Source organism: Pseudorca crassidens, chromosome 1 (assembly GCF_039906515.1).
Source record: "Pseudorca crassidens isolate mPseCra1 chromosome 1, mPseCra1.hap1, whole genome shotgun sequence".
Taxonomy (NCBI): Eukaryota; Metazoa; Chordata; class Mammalia; order Artiodactyla; family Delphinidae; genus Pseudorca; species Pseudorca crassidens.
In genome coordinates, this window is record NC_090296.1 from 29,547,126 (window position 1) to 29,560,961 (window position 13,836).

Below are 13,836 nucleotides of genomic sequence, written 5' to 3' on the forward strand. Positions count from 1 at the left end.
GGTAGGTTTGGAAGGCGCTTGTGCTTCCCATACCTTTCAAGATCATCTGTCCTCTGAGAATCTCTTTGGGAGGCCAGTTTAGGACACAGTCTCAGATGTTAGGATTTAGCCCTTTCATTCTTCTTTATCTGCTGATACCTGTCACCTCAACTGTTTTTGGACAAACATATAAGTGCGCACTAGTTGTATGGGAGGCTGTTTCCTGGAACTCAGTAATGGATAATTAATCTGTTTTAGTTCTCTAACATATCCCAGATCTCAGAAAAGAAAAAAAAAAGCTCTAAATATATCTTGTAACTATTCAATTCAGAGTCAAACAAATTTAAATTGCTCATTTGTCCATCAACAGAGCAGTAGAGTTTAAAGCTCTGGGAAGAGGGATTCTATAGAGAGAATTCAGGAAGTCAGTGCCTTCATTAGGCCATTTTACCGTCTCAACACCAAAATGCTGTTTGGGGTACTTCACCCCATAGGGTCATGGAATTTTCCAGTGCCTCTGAGTTTGAGACTTTCACAGGCAGAAGCTAAGTGGAGCACATCAGACTTCCAAAAGCCTCTACCAAGACAGCGTGGTACCATACCTTTGATAAAGGGGGCAAGAGTATACAGTGGAGAAAAGACAGCCTCGTCAATAAGTGGTGCTGGGAAAACTGGACTGCTACATGTAAAAGAATGAAATTAGAACACTCCCTGACACCACACACAAGAATAAACTCAAAATGGATTCGAGATCTAAATGTAAGACCGGGCACTATAAAACTCTTAGAGGAAAACATAGGCAGAACATGCTATGACATAAATCACAGCAAGATCCTTTTTGACCCACCTCCTAGAGAAATGGAAATAAAAACAAAAATAAACAAATGGGACCTAATGAAACTTCAAAGCTTTTGCACAGCAAAGGAAACCATAAACAAGACGAAAAGACAACCCTCAGAATGGGAGAAAATATTTGCAAATGAAGCAACAGACAAAGGATTAATCTCCAAAATTTATAAGCAGCTCATACAGCTCAATAACAAAAATACAAACAACCCAATCCAAAAATGGGCAGAAGGCCTAAATAGACATTTCTCCAAAGAAGATATACAGATTGCCAACAAACACATGAAAGAATGCTCAACATCACTAATCATTAGAGAAATGCAAATCGAAACTACAATGCGATATCATCTCACACCGGTCAGAATGGCCATCATCAAAAATCTACAAACAATAAATGCTGGAGAGGGTGTGGAGAAAAGGGAACCCTCTTGCACTGTTGGTGGGAATGTAAATTGATACAGCCACTATGGAGAACAGTATGGACGTTCCTTAAAAAACTAAAAATAGAACTACCATATGACCCAGGAATCCTACTACTGGGCATATACCCTGAGAAAACCATAATTCAAAACGAGTCATGTACCACAATGTTCACTGCAGCTCTATTTACAATGGCCAGGACATGGAAGCAACCTAAGTGTCCATCAACAGATGAATGGATAAAGAAGATGTGGAACATATGTACAATGGAATATTACTCAGCCATAAAAAGAAACAAAATTGAGTTATCTGTAGTGAGGTGGATGGACCTAGAGTCTGTCATGCACAGTGAAGTAAGTCAGAAAGAGAAAAACAAATACTGTATGCTGACACATATACATGGAATCTAAAAAACAAAACAAAAAAATGGTCATGAAGAACCTAGGGGCAAGTCGGGAATAAAGAAGCAGACCTACTAGAGAATAGACTTGAGGACATGGGGAGGGGGAAGGGTAAGCTGGGACAAAGTGAGACAGTGGCATGGACATATATACACTACCAAACGTAAAATAGATAGCTAGTGGGAAGCAGCCACATAGCACAGGGAGATCAGCTTGGTGCTTTGTGACCACCTAGAGGGGTGGGATAGGGAGGGTGGGAGGGAGACGCAAGAGGGAGGAGATATGGGGATATATGTATACGTATAGTTGATTCACTTTGTTTTAAAGCAGAAGCTACACACCATTGTAAAGCAATTATACTCCAATAAAGATGTTAAAAAAAAAAGAAAATGTGATATAGAGAAAAATGGTAGAGTCGTGTTCAAACTCCCTTCTGCTACGAATAACTATGTGACTCTGTGAAAAGTACTTTATCATTCTGAGTTTTACTTTCATCATTTGTAAAATGGGAAGAATGATAATTATCTCACGGGTCTTTTGCAGTGGTTCTCAACCTGGTTGCACATTAACATTGCTTTTAAAAATGTGGCAGCCTGGGACTTCCCTGGTGGTCCAGTGGTTGGTTGAGATTTCACCTTCCAATGCAGAGGGTGCAGGTTTGATCCATGGTTGGGGATCTAAGATCTCACATGCCTCACAGCCAAAAAAAACCCCAAAACATAAGACAGAAGTGGGCTTCTCTGGTGGCGCAGTTGTTAAGAATCCACCTGCCAATGCAGGGAACACGGGTTCGAGCCCTGGTCTGGGAAGATTCCACATGCCATGGAGCAACTAAGCCCGTGCACCACAACTACTGAGCCTGAGCTCTAGAGCCCGCAAGCCACAGCTACTGAACCCACATGCCACAACTACTGAAGCCTGCACGCCCAGAGCCCGTGCTCCACAACAAGAGAAGCCACGACAATGAGAAACCCGCGCACCACAACTAGAGAAAGCCCACGCACAGCAACGAAGACCTAACACAGCCAAAAAAAAAAAAAAAAAAGAGAGAGAAACAAATTCAATAAAGATTTTTAAAATGATCCACATCAAAATAAATTTTTTTAATTAAAAAAAAATGTGGCAGCCTGTTCTACAAATTAAGTCAAAATCTCTGAGGGTGAGATCCAGATAGCAGTAGATTATAAAAGCTCTGTAGATTATTCTAATATACAGTCAGGATTGAAAATCACTGGTGAGGATTAAATAATATTACTTGTGTAAAAAAAAAAATTGTTACTTGGGTAAAGCCCATCTTACTAGTTCCTAGTTACTCCCTAACTTAAATTTCAATCCAGCAATTGACTATACTTTTGGCATAGGTTCTAAGATTGCACCACCAGGTGTCAGTCTGACCATGCAAGTTGGTTCCTGGAAGCTTCTGTTTACCTGTTCTCACAGTAACAGCCATGTACCATCCCTACAACCATTTGTTGAGTACCTGCCTGCCTTATGCCAGCTATAGTGCTAGTGACCATGTGATTTCTAATCGTATGACAAGTAGGCAAGATAGTTATTGCCTCTATCGTGAGGAAGCAGAGGGTCAGAAAGATTCCGTGACTTGTACAGGATGCACAGTAAGCAGCAGAACTTAGATTCAAGCCTCATTCATTCATTCACTCATTCAAAAACACTGAACCTTACTATGCACAAGGTACTCTACATGGAATTGCGGATCCAAAGGCGAACAAAGTATAGTTCTTATCCTCTGGAAGCTCATTTTATCCTTTACTTGTAGGTACATTTGGGGAAAAAAAAGGGGGGGCATCTCATTTTACAGTTGTTCTTGGCCTCAGGCGAGCTACATCTAGAACTCAAATGCTATGTCCCTAAGAGGGTAGAATGGCCCTCATAGAATTTCCTGGGATGGCTGTTCCACTGTACCCAGCCATTATAAAAAAACAAAAAGAATTTGAGAGCCTATTAGTTACTTATGAAGCTAGGGACCACATCTGTTTTACCACTGTCTTATTTGCTTATTTACACCCTCAGCAGCAAACTATTAGCATAGAGTATGTGTCTAATTTTTAGTCAATGGATATTTACTGAATGAGTGAATGCCTAGTATTCTAAGCACTGCACACGAAGAGTCACAAGGGAAATGTTTAAAGAAGTCTGCACTGTATTCTGGTAAGCAGATTTGAATATTTCCTTCCAAAGGCTGTTCTAAAAAGCTCCAGTTGATTCATCCCTGAGGTGGGAAAGTCTCACAGATCTTGCAGAAGGTTCTAAATGAGCCAGGGGCCGGAGAATTATTATATTACTACATTTGATCACTGGATCCAGGGTCTAATGGCTACTCTGGAGTTTGGTCCGTATCACAAAGATACCAGCTGTTATGTCTCTGAGTTGGCATTCACTAACCGAGCAGTTTGACAGTTAGGACCATAAGGATTACCAGGTTGAGACAGACCTATAGTCCATTTAATATTCTCTTACCTTGGATGAAAGGTTATTCAAGTAGTGGTTCTTAAACCTGGTTATGAATCAGAATCACTTGGTGGAGCTTTGCAAAAATGAAGTACAGATCTCTGGACCCTACTCCAACCTAATGAAGTGGAACCCCTGGAACTAGGAAAGGGATCTGGGACTCTGCAGTAGGACCGGGGTTGAAAAATGACTGGTTCACTCATGTATGACTCTGCAATTCATAAATTTGCTCTAATCATTTCTGTATTCTGACCATATTCCCTCCCTGGATAATGAGCTCCATGCATTTATTACCTACACCTTAAAGTATTCTTTTTTTTTTACCAGTACTCATCTTAACTCTACTGCAAGTTTGTCAATGATGTTATAATCCTAGGATTCGGGGATTTGAGAGCAGAGTTCCTGCTGATCTTCCCCATGCTGTTTGTGATACTATAGAGTTAGCTCAGCTCTCCCCCTAAAGCATGCCTAGCAGTCACGTGCCCATTCTTGAGATTTTCCTTGGTTTACAAGCAGCTCTGGCTTTATTAGGTGATCCATTCTGCATCAATTCGACAACCTTTGTCCACTTTGTGCAGCAGCAGAAAAATAATATCTGTTCCTGTGATGATTGTGACCTGGGATTGTTACTGCTTAGGTCATTCAGGACAGGTAAGTACTTGTTACAGGCTCGGGTTAAAGTCCTGTTATGAGTCTAGTCAGCCTGTTAGCTTTGGAGACACCAAGAAGGGGAATATACTTTCACTTAAGAACTCAATGACTAACATATCACTTTGGAATGACAATCTGGTTGGTTTGTGGAACAGAGACCGGGAGGGGTAGTGGGGCAGGAGCACTTATAGCAAAGTATACAAGGGAGTGAATAGAGAAGTAGAATACCAGGGTCACATACCTGCCGAATAGAATGAAAAAGGGTCTGGTTTAACCACTTCCTTAAAAATAAAAGGGCTAAGTGGTGGGAGATGGAGAGCCACAATTGGGGTGATCATTTTGGAGTCTCCAAATATCCTTTGATAAGTCAAAGTTCCTAAGTAGCCTTACACACATGTAAAAAAGAGGATAGGAGGGAGGGCTTAGGAGAGAGAGAGAGAGGGAGAAGTGTTACCAGGTCACAGCCTATACATCCCTCCACACAAATTAGGCCTGGCCAGGATCTGTTGCACAGAAAACTTACTGGTGCTTGGTTGGAAATTTGTAATACTCCAATGATGGGAATTTTTGGTTGTATTCCTTACAGACATCGGCAATGAACATGTTCTCAACTGAGGTTATTAGAAAACAGATCTCCAGGGACTGGTCCACCCAAGATGAAAATACTGTGGCCTCTGATTCCAATACAGGAGCTCAAAGATGCTCCGGGTCCTCTATGAATCAACAATCAAAATAATAACAACTTTTCCTGGCATGTCTTTTCATCTAGAGATTTCAAAGCATTTCACAAACATCTGCCTATTCCTTGGGTAGCTGATTAAGCCACATCTCTGGCAATCATCTTTTGCGTGGGGTCCTTCCATCAACTGATGGCTGAGCAGGAAATAGAGTGTGGGCCTCCTGATCCAAGACCTCACACTCAACGCTCACTCCCTCTCTTTACTACCCAATCTGCAGCAATCTGTGCTCCCATGGGGCATAGTTCTTAGTAGGGCCTGTGTGTCAGATCTGCCTGCTTCTTTGCTGTCATCACTTCCCACTCACTGCATTTCTGATTCCCTGTGTCCTGGCAAGTGGGCTGTGCCTTGGTTGTTTGAAGGATCCTGTTTTAGGATCCCTAGGGATTCTTCATGTCTTGTCATCCTTCATCCCAATTCACAACTCCCCCACCATCTCAGGGCCATCAGAGTGCTGTGTCCTGTGGTGTATCCTTCCTCCTTCTCTATGTCCATCCTCACTTCCCCTCTGCAGAAGAAGAGGAAACCACAGACCAAGAGCTTTTGAGGTAGGAAGGAATGGGAAGGAAGAGTTTTGTCTTTTCTCTCAGTTTATCCTCTTGTTCCCAAGGAGGAGGCCAAGGCCATGAACAACGACCCCCAACGGGAGGATTAGCAGGATGAGTCTTTGCTTGCATCACTCATCCTGAGGGAGTTGAATTTTTTTGTTTTTTATCTGGAGCAGGAATGACTCAGTGCAGACCCTTGATGGGGAAATCCATCCCAGAGCCTGAGAGGGAAGTAGCAGAGGGCCACCACCAGCCCAGCATTTTAATTTAATTTTCAGACCAGAACAGTTTCACTGAGTCAGAGGAAACTGAGTTCTCCCTCTCCCCACTTTTGGCGACTGAAGGAATGACCCTGTCTCTCTATGGGAGTCCAACAGAGACAGGCAATGAGATTTCAAATTCATAATGCAGGGAAGGCCCTATACACACTGGTAGAAGGCTTTATTTAGTCATATCCCCCCACTGTGCTTTTACCAACTAATTAATGTAACCACTAGTGATCATTATATGATAATTAGCACATGCCTTTTTCATAACTCCCATAGCACCACCCCAAAATAAATGATGGTGTAGAGTGGGAAGGCTGCTTCTAGAGACAACTCCTGACTCATTCATTCACTGAGCATTTAGTGAGCTAGTTTGGGTCAGGCCTCGTGCTAGGAGCTGTGAGCAGGATGGATGAGTTTCCTGGTATCACAATGCTGCAGGGGGGATAGGCACTATGCAAGTTTACACATGGGGTGTGTGTATTCCACACGGAAGTGCAGTGTGTATAAGAGGGGCATCCAACCCAGTGGTGGCTGGGAGAGGAGGTGTCAGCAGGCCCCACTGTAGTAGTGACTTTGAAGGTGAGATCTGTAAGATGAGAAGCAGCTAGTAAATGGAATCTAACTTAGGGTAAGCCTATACTATTGGTATAATTTCCCCAGAACATAGAGTTAAACCCAAAGCTGCCTGCTTATAACAACCCTCCAAAGTAACTCCCAGGCTCCTTCAAATACAGTGCCTTGGAGTCTGCTTCTGTACAGTGTGATGAGACCATGGGAAAGTGTGAAATTCTACACAAGTGGAAGATGTAATTATTGTATCCCACTAGAGAGACTATTTCAGGGAGGAAGATGGCACAGGGAAATAGGTGTGAAAATCGGGTTCTTCTATTTCCACACCCAGGCTCAGTTCTCCGTGCCCTTGGGATGTGCTGGGTCTGCCTCAGGAAATATGTTTGTCTGCCTTCACTTGAGCAACAAAATCCTTCTTATCAGCTGCTGCTCTGAGAAGACACTGGTGTCCTTTTGCAGGAAACTAACAGGAAAAGAAAGAAAGCCTACCACTAAATACACTTCCTGAGGACAAAATGAAATGGCTGTTGCTCTGGCTGCCTGTAGGAAAAGGCTGAATAAATAAACACACCATCTCTATTGTGTAGGCAGACTTCCTGGGGGCAAGTCCTCATCTCCTCAGCCCCTTTCCCTTCTAAAATTGGCCATCCTGCATAAAAGCAGACAGAGATCTTCTCTGGCTGCTGAGTGGTACTGAGCCTTATTTATAATTCTCCCCTTTCTCAAACACAGAGGAAACATAGAGTTAGAAGAAGAAGAGACAAGAGTGACAGGAAGAGGAACTTGATGTTGCTATACACCTCTCCTTTAACCTCACAGAACTTTCCCAGCAACTTCTGCTTTGAGCCTTTCTGTGCACAAACTGGAAACACCTGGGAACACGCCCAGAGGAGAAGGGCCCAGAGCTGGTGCATCTCAGAAAATCAAGGAGCCTGTTTAAATCACAGCTGCACAGGTGACTTGATTTGGAGGCAGAGGTGTAACTGTTATTACCTGCGAGTATTTATTGAGCTCTAATGGTCTAGCACCACAGAAGAAACTGTTGGAGACCGAGGCTCTGGATCAGGAAACAGCTCCAGTTGAAAAGATCCTAGGGCATTTCCTTGTGATGATAGTTTCTTCTTCTGCCTGGAACACAGACAAAAGGAAAGAACACGTACAAATATAAAGAGAGGGAGGGAGGGAGGGAGGGAGGGAGGGAGGGAGAGAATATTTGAGTAGCTACTCCTAGCCTGAAAAGATAAGATGAGGTGAGCTATGCACTTGGACCTTTGTTCTTCTACAGTGTTTTCGGTTTAAAGATCATTTATACTTTAGGGGTATTTCTCTGCCATTTTTCTATATAATAATCATGGGTGAGCCCTGAGAAATGACTCAAAGCCAAAATAACGGGGTTTCCTTGATTATAGTTCCTCATTTTCTCTGGCCACTAGCCAGACCTCAATATCCTCCTCCCTTACAAGGAATCCACTCAACGCAGCCCTGCTGGGTCACTCTAACCTTGTAGTGATCTTTCGTTCATGTTGCAAACTGGACTCTCTTCTTTCAACTTTCTAATTGCAAAATTTCTCTTTCTTCAGTCTCTTGATTCTGACTTCTCCCAATCCAGGTGTGCAATCCACCTCTTGGGTGTCCTTACTCCATCCACGGAGCCTGGGTAGAATCCCCCTTTCTCTCATCCTCAGTTAACGACTGACAGCAGATACACAGTGACCAGCTTCTTTTGAAAGGGACAAAAGTCACACAGCCAAGTCCTTGCTCATTCTGGGCACACTCCCCTCTCTCTGGAACTTTAATGGATCCAGGCGCAGATTTCTGCATACTGGAAGGTGCTGCCATACTTAGCCCATCTTGCTTGTTTTGAGCATGCCTTTCTTAGTATAGCGCAGGCAGGAAATTACACTGGATCATGGCTTTGTTGGTCATATTTTATGAGCCCCAAATCTAGAATTGTGTTCTGGCAAGTATAGGGTACACATGGATAAATGAGGCAAAACATTTGAAAATTAGACCACTCTGGAAGTTACCGTAATCATAGCATATCTTTCCAGTAGCTTGGAGGGGCAACCAGATAGCATACACTCATATAACATTAATAATAATTAATGGTTACTGAGCGCTTACTATGCGTCAGGTCCTTCCTGAATTATGTAGATTATCTCATTTATTGCTCATAAAAGTTTCCTCCTAGTAGCTAGAAGGGAGAGAAAACCAATCATTATATACTCAATAATAACATTAATAGTAATAATAGTTATTGTATACACCAGGTACATAATATATGCCAGGCCCTGAATTGAACATATTCTCTCCCTTAATGTTTAAACAAAACCTACAAGTAGGTATTATTATTATTATTATTATTATACTAAGGTAGTCTGCTTCTAAAGTGACTCCAATGATCCCTCTTCTGGTATGTACATCCTTGTGTAATCCCCTTTCCTTGAGTGTGGGCTGGACCTAATGACTTGCTTTTAACTAATAGAATGTGGCAAGAATTTTGGGATGTCACTTCTGTGATTAGATTACAAAAGACTATGACTTGCGTCTCTTTAGCAGTCTCACTCTTACTGGCCCTCTCTCTTGCCTTCTTGCTGGCTTGCTCTGATGAAGTAAGCTGCCATGTTTTGAGGTGCTCTATGGAGAGATCCACAAGGCAAGGCACTGAGGGAAGTCCTGAGCTAACAGCTCATGAGGACCTAAGGCCTTAGCCTAAAGCCTGTGAGCTAAGGAACCCTGCCAACAATGATATGACTGAGCTAGGATGCAGATTCATCCTAATTGAGCCTTTTTTTTTTTTTTTTTTTTTTTGCGGTACGCAGGCCTCTCACTGTTGTGGCCTCTCCCATTGCGGAGCACAGTCTCCGGATGCGCAGGCTCAGTGGCCATGGCTCACGATCCTAGCCACTCTGTGGCATGTGGGATCTTCCCGGACCGGGGCACGAACCCGTGTCCCCTGCATCGGCAGGCGGACTCTTAACCACTGCGCCACCAGGGAAGCCCGAGCCTTTTTTTAAAAAAAATTAATTTATATATTTGGCTGTGCTGGGTCTTAGTTGCAGCACTCAGGATCTTCGTTGCCGCGTGGGGGATCTTCGTTGTGACATGCAGGATCTTTAGTTGCGGCGTGAGGGATCTAGTTCCCAGACCAGGGATTGAACCCGGGCCTCCTGCATTCAGAGCATGGAGTCTTAACCACTGGACCACAAGGAAGTCCCCCAGTTGAGCCTTGAGATGACTGCAGCCTTGTGAGACCCCCAGAGCCAGAGAACCCAGTTAAGCTGCATCAGGATTTCTGAACCACAGAAACAGAGATAATAATTGCAGTTTTAAGCTACTAAGTTTTTGCGTAATTTGTTGTGCAGCAAGAGATAACTAATACATATCCCATTTTGTGGATGAAGGAACTGAAATTTAAGTAGATGAATCAACTTTCCCAAAGTCACACAGCTACGAATGGCAGAGCCAGGATCTGAACACATTTAGGTTCAAGAGTCTGAGTTCAAGTCTACTTTCTCATGAGATTCCAAGTGATTAGGAAACTGGAGCTCTAGAAGGTATTCTACTCTCTGAAATCCTTGGAGTGTAGCCATGTTTCCAGGAAACTCTTTGTGTGTGTGTAAAACTGGGATGGACAAAAGTTTAAAAGTTCTTTGAGCGGCCCACTCCCTGCTGCAGAAGAATGGCTGGTCCACCCATAGATCTGGTGATAGTAACCAGGGGTTCCATTCAATAGCACAATGGCAGAGCTAAGAGCTGCAGCCCATCCATTTTACAAGCACTCAAGCCATCTTACCTATGCTATGCAAGGTGGGTAGAGGGGTACACACACTTTTCTTGAGGATGAAAATTCATGCATTGAGTTATGAGAAGGTATGGTGTGCTATTTAAAAATCACATGAGCCCTGGAATTGGAAAGCAAATGGTTCTGCCTGAGGGAACACCCTCTTCCACTGACTTTTTTTTTTTTTCCTTCTTCCCTCCATGGAACAGAGCCTTGAACTTTGAAACCACAGTGCTTTGTTCGAGCATGGAAAGCAGCTTGGCACGTCCTTTTGTTGGAAGCTCCCCAGTTTGGGATGGCAAAAACATCTTCTTCCAGAAAATTTCCCTTTGTTTATCCAGAGCTTCATGCCAGTGGTCACCTTTATGAAATCAAATGAAGATGCACTTGATGGCTGGCTGCAGGGATCTATCCTTCCTTGTCAGCTTTGCCCTGGTGCCGAAGCAGCACCTGGCGATTTCCAGGTGGCAGGAGAACGATGATCCCATAGGGTAGCCTTCTGGCCCCATTCTCCTTTCAACCAGTGGCAGAGGCTGCGCTTGGTTGGTGCAATTGTGCAACCTGGTGTAAAGTCCATAGCTGCGGAGGTGGGGGTAGGACTCTAAGCTGGCTCAGCACTCTGATTGTGGCCTCTTGACTCTTTCTCGATTTCATTACCCTCTTCTCTATGGGCCCTCTCTCTCTTTTTCTTTCTCTTTCTCAGTTCTCATTTCCTCTGTCTCTGTCTCTCTTTCTCTCTCTTTCCTCCCTTCTCTCCGATGCCTTCATCCCTGTCAACCTCCACCTTCAGGGGTCCCAAACTCAGGGAACCATTGCTTATCAAATATCACGGCTTTGCCCCTAACTTCTAGCAGCAGGCAGCTCTGGCCCTTGTCCGCTTATCTGAGTGATTTTCTTCTCCACCAGTTGTTTGTTTCTCTAATCCGTTTGGAATTGTGTGTAGAAACCACGGAGAAAAAAATCCAAAACCGAACAAAAACCCGCAAAAGGAGCTTTTCCATAGTGAGACTGACCCCTGGACTAAAATAGAAATGAAAAGAGACTTAGATTCTGCTCCCTTGAAAAGTGATATGATGAAAAGAGAGGAGTAGCAAAGAAAAGAGAGCAAAAAGCACCAGCACACACTAGAGCCCAAGGCAAACCATACCACTCAGATATTGGGGCATCACTCTGAGTCCATCATTTTCCACTTCATCAGGATTTATAAAGGTTATTTTTGCCTGTAATATACCTGTCGTCCTGGTCTTGCTCAAGTGGTTTTGCACAGATACCATCTGCACCACCTCCACAGCCAGCCATGCGACGCAAAGCTGCAGACTCCCTGACCCCAGGGCTCTTGCTTTTTAAGAGGGGGCCTTGAGAGTGATGGAGAAGCACATAACACAGGAAAGAAAAGAGAAGCTGGATGGAGTAATTACTTTACAAGGTTACTTTGTGCACACAAAATCAAAACAAAATTAAAATGTAGGGTTCAAGCATTAACTTTTCCAGTACTGCATGGGCTTCAATAACACAATAGCCTTCTGTGGGATCAAAGAATGTTCCTTAAAACCTTCCTTCTTTAAGGTTTTCTCTCTTCTTACTGCATTGTACGTGTTTATATTACATTTTTCTTTTCTTTTTGAAAATTTATTTATTCTTGGCTGTGTTGGGTCGTCACTGCTGCGCATGGGCTCTCTCTAGTTGTGGCGTACCCTTTGTTGCGGTGCGTGGGCTTCTCATGGCGGTGGCTTCTCTTGTTGCAGAGCACAGGCTCTAGGCGTGCAGCCTTCAGTAGTTGTGGCACGCGGGCTCAGCAGTTGTGGCTCACGGGCTCTAGAGCGCAGGCTCAGTAGTTGTGGTGCACGGGTTTAGTTGCTCCACGGCATGTGGGATCTTCCCAGACCAAGGTCGGAACCCGTGTCCCCTGCATTGGCAGACGGACTCTTAACCACTGCACCACCAGGGAAGTCCCCATTTTTCTTCTTAATTGATTTTCACAAGGAATGGGAGGGTAGGAGTGTATATGTATGTGTGAGCAAAAATATTTATAAATGCTTTTTTTTCTTTTAGTGTATGAAATAGGAGGGGGACTTCCCTGGCAGTCCACTGGTTAAGACTCTGCTCTTCCAGATGTGGCACGTACATACAATGGAATATTACTCAGCCAAAAAAAGAAATGAAATTGAGTTATTTGTAGTGAGGTGGATGGACCTAGAGTCTGTCATACAGAGTGAAGTAAGTCAGAAAGAGAAAAACAAATACTGTATGCTAACACATATATATGGAATCTAAAAAAAAAAAAAGGTTCTGAAGAACCTAGGGGCAGGACAAGAATAAAGATGCAGATGTAGAGAATGGACTTGAGGACACGGGGAGTGGGAAGGGTAAGTTGGGACGAAGTGGGAGAGTGGCATGGACATATATACACTACCAAATGTAAAATAGATAGCTAGTGGGAAGCAGCCGCATAGCACAGGGGGATCAGCTCGGTGCTTTGTGACCACCTAGAGGGGTGGGATAGGGAGGGTGGGAGGGAGACACAAGAGGGAGGAGATATAGGGTTATATGTATATGTATAGTTGGTTCACTTTGTTATAAAGCAGAAAGTAACACACCATTGTAAAGCAATTATACTCCAATAAAGATGTTAAAAAAAAAAAAAATGAGCCCAGTAAGGAGAGTCTCAGCAAGCACCTGGGCATATGGACAGCCTTGAAGAGTTGCTGTACCCTGTCATGCATAGCAGCAACCAAATGACTTCTGTGTCCCCGAGAGTAGCGGGGAAGTCACAGAGGGGCCCTCCATACCTGAAGGAGTCATACAGCTGGGATCTAGGGACACCTCCGCAGCACCCTGCCTGGCTGATGTTCAAAGCCCAGTCCAAGTGACTGCCATCGCTGTGGGTGTCAGTGTGAGCAGACGGTACCAGGGACTATGCACCCCTCACCCACTCCTTAAGTCCCCAAGAAAAGGAGAGAACAGAAATCCCCAAAGCCATTAATGGCATCTTCTCTATGCCAGGCACTTGTTCTAGGCACTTGTATTACAGCAATAAACAAAACATTAAAAAAAAAGAAAAGACTCTGCTCTTCTACTGCAGGGGACACAGGTTCGATCCCTGGTCAGGGAACTAAGATCCCACGTGCTGTGTGGTGTGGCCAAAAAATAAAATGAATAAAT